This window comes from Macrosteles quadrilineatus, unplaced genomic scaffold, assembly GCF_028750875.1.
Source record: "Macrosteles quadrilineatus isolate MER2022 unplaced genomic scaffold, UCM_ALF_1.0 Scaffold_1__1_contigs__length_201487025, whole genome shotgun sequence".
In the NCBI taxonomy this organism is placed as follows: domain Eukaryota; kingdom Metazoa; phylum Arthropoda; class Insecta; order Hemiptera; family Cicadellidae; genus Macrosteles; species Macrosteles quadrilineatus.
In genome coordinates this window covers 167,695,437-167,699,569 of record NW_026542594.1, presented here as the reverse complement: position 1 = coordinate 167,699,569, position 4,133 = coordinate 167,695,437, and positions in this window count along the sequence as shown.

Sequence of the window (4,133 nt, the reverse complement as noted above, 5' to 3'; positions counted from 1 at the left end):
ACTGTCAGTTTTGTGAATAATAAAAAAAATTGTTTACAACAAAATGTTTAACACATTTTCTGACAGGTGTCCTCAACAAAAAATTTAAACATTTTCTTGCCAACTCTGGTGTAAATGTGGCTTTAAAAAATATTGTAACGGTTTACCTCGTAGAAAGCAAAATTTCTGTTGCAAACACTGAAAAACTGTTGAAAAACATTTTTACCAAACTAACGTTCATCGGATTGTTGTAAATACAACTTGGCTAGAATTATGAATTTTTCTAAATAAGAACATCAATAATTGAATGAATATAACTGTGAATGTCTTTGATTTAGAAACACAAAAATTGTTGCTTGAATTTATTGATTTGAAGTTTGAAAGTAGTTTTTGATCCTTGAAGTGTAATATAACTATCAGTAAGTTGGATAATTCTCTACAATTTAATTCATAAATCTCTAAACTTTGCATATGAAGCTTTGTTCTGACTAAGATAAACAGGTTTTTAGCAATTTCCATTAAATACCTGATGAACATTAAACAAGGACAGCCAAATCCAGTTTTGAAGCATTAAAATGAGCTAATGACATCTCAGGATTGAATTGGCAAAACTTGGATTATTATGTGAATTATAATCTGTCAGTTATTTGTAATCCAAACAATAATAGTAGAAATAATCACAAAGGGGAGTTTTAGCAGGGTAAATAAATCATGTTAGGGTTACAAAACAACCCAAATCATTTCAAAAACTCAATGAACAACTTAATTAGGTAACAGTTTTCCAAAGTCAAAGAGTGAAAATTTAAAAACGTACGTTTTCATGTCCCTGGCCTTTTACTTCGTAGATACTGGATTTGTAGTTTATTATTATGTGTTTTAATATTTTTTGGGATGGGGGCAACATGTTACACACATTTATTTGGTTTTAAATAGGTTCTAGGTATTTTTTTCGTATTTTTAAAGTCTCGAAATTCACGACCATGACGTGTCCCTAGGGTACATTCTCCAACTTTCACGCTGTTTTTAGACTAATTATTCATGCCAAAATATATAATGCCATATTTTTATGTCATCAATGGTTATTAAACTTACAAAAAAGGAGCATATTATAATTTTATTGTCATTACAAACTGACTACCATGACAAAATAAGTCTGTCCCTCGATTTGGCGTCACGACCATTTGGGAAAAATTTTCAACTTTGGAGCACGACAGTGGCAAGCCTGGCGTCGATGGAGTCAGTTGGTTTTAGAGACTAGTTCGGGGTGTACGTCAGGATTGTAGTGCCGGTCGTTTCGAGTTGAAAGGAGGAATTACAAGATTAATAAAGGAAAGATTGTGTTTTTTGTAATTTTGGTGTGTCCATGACCGTACGTAGTCATTCGATAAAGTAGACATGGTGTTAATTTTTGTTTATAAGATATTTCAATTGCTAGAATAACCTAGAAGTCCACTTTGTATCCTCGAACATGAGGTGCAGGCCTACCGCCAGAACAGAGCCAAATAACACGTAATTTCACGACCAAAGTTTCACGACCATCGCGGGTTTTTTCACGACCAATCCAGCCTTATGGATTATAGTGTGTTTGGTCGTGACAATAACTTTAATATAATTGTAAATAGAACAGTTTAGTTCAATTGAAACACATATTTTTATTATAACTAACAGGATAATTGAAGTATTGTTTAGAAAGATTTAGATTATTCCAGACAATTCACGACCGTTCCGCTTGTCCCTGACCATCACGTTTATGATTTCTATCATAAAAATTTCAAAAATTAACATATCGTCATATTTCAATGTTTTATACACAAAAGAAGCACACCTCTATACAAACATGACGATTTTTTGGGTCTCAGGTAAGTTTTTTCGGAGTTATACAAACTTAAAAAGATTTTATAGGCTTTTTTTTAATTTTTTGAGTTTTTTATTTTTTTCTAGAAAGACCAAATATACAAAAAGCTCAGTGACCTTTTTATTATATAATGGTCATAAAAGTAAATTAGTTTTTAGCAAAATATAGTTATAAAAATAATATTAACTATTTTTAATATTCATTTAAACGTCCGTTATGGTCGTGACAGGATTTTGTGTTTTTCTACTAAAGATGCTCTTTTAAAAAGAAACTACCAAAGATATTGCGTTACCATGGTCATTTTATGAAACTTCAAATGTTAATGAATTAAAAAAAATAATAAAAGTTTTGAAAAAAGGGGAAAAAAATTTGCAAAGTGCTTTTCCTGAAAACGTACGTTTTTAAATTTTCACTCCAAATCCAGCGCTCTACCGTGAGATCAGACTAGAAAAATTAAAAACTAAATAATGTGTAAAACATATACTTCACGGCTATTGTTTACATTACTTTAATAATGACAATCATAAATAGTATTTCAGATTATAGAACTCCAATCAAGTATAATTTTTTTACTTAATTAAAAAATAACAAATTGAAAAAATTGTGTTGAAAATATTCTACATCAATACCATGTAAAGTTTTTTCTTTTACAATTATTATGCTAATGAAATGTTGCGATAAGGCACAAAAATATATAGGATATTGATACTGTACAGTATACAACTTTATAATCAAAACACTGTGATATTTATTTATTTTGCTGTTAAAGGTTTTCTTATATTAGTTTTATGATATGTGTTTACCAAATATGTAGTTGTATTTATACCAAATTAGTTCTTTGTACTGTTTTTTGAGTAATTTAGTTTGTATATTTTCCTTGTTTTACTTTATAGACACAGTACGGCATTACTTTATGAATTTACTTTCAAACAACTGATACTTGATAATAATGTAATGCAAGTTAAATTCAGGTTTTATGTTTGCTCAAACTAATCGCCGAAATTATTTTTTTTCTTGAGTATAGGCTATACATTTTTTATACAAAGTTAAACATTTATTACGACTTGAAATGTTTATGAATGTATGTTAAACGGTACTACATATATAGTATTCAAATTTTCAGCAAAAGTATTCTAGGTTTGAAGAATGACATACCAATTTACAACAAAATTTAAACTAAACGTATTTGCTGTTTAGAAGCATTGTATATAAGATTTTAGAGTGAATTAAAGCATATTAGCTGTCAATGTTAATTCTGTACTATTTCTAGAGTTAGTTGAAGATGTGATATTTAATTTAATTAGTAATTATTTTTGTATGTAATGTTTATGGGCTGTAGGGAGTGGATGTATATGAAATTTGTGCAGATGTGATTTCTATTCCTGTAGAGTTTAAGAAATATTATGGCTAAATTAATACATTACTTTCGCCAGTAGTCCAAAAATGCAGAACACAATTTAATAGTTTTTTTTTGCCAGCTCAACGTTATCAAAACTTGCAAATTAAATGTCAAAACATCAAATTTTATTATTCAATTCAGCAAACAATTGATGTTAAATGAATTGTTTGAAATATTATGGTTTGAAATTGCATGCAATAGACCCTACAGTTTATTAGGAATTTCATATTTTAAATTTACAAAGTCACTTTGCAAGGAAACCGTTTAATTTAAAAGCTAAAATATTTATCAAGAGTTAACTTGATCCACTACTATTTAGCGGACATAACAACTTTTGCCTGATCTTTCAGGATTGATCTTTGGGAAAGGGGGAGGGGGTCAGTAGATAAGAGATATTGGTGAAGAGCATAGAGAAGGGATTTACTTCTAATTTTCTGTGTAGAGGAAAAGTAGACAAACATGTACAAAAGTTTTTTAACACATTTTTTTGCACACTACACTCCGCGCCAAAGCTGGTGGCGGCTGAGGGATTAGGACGGCCAGGTCGGTGAGCAGGTCCGACCTATGTAGTTCTACCTGGCGGTCCTAATCCCTCAGCCGCCACCAGCTTTGGCGCGGAGTATAGGAAAACTAGGTTGTATAAAAACTAGAGAGACTAAACTGATCACAATGAATCAACTAGTCTATGTAAGATGGACCCTTAGAAATATGAGAGTAATAAACAAAATTACCTAATTTATTAGTTTTCTATGCAACATATTTACAGCTAACACCTAACACCACACATAGTCACTACGGTATTTAACAAGTACAACAGATCTTATTAATCCAGTTTGAAATTATCATTCTCAGAAATATGTTCAAAAATCCAAACCCTAAGTTTTGGGGAGTCAATGACTC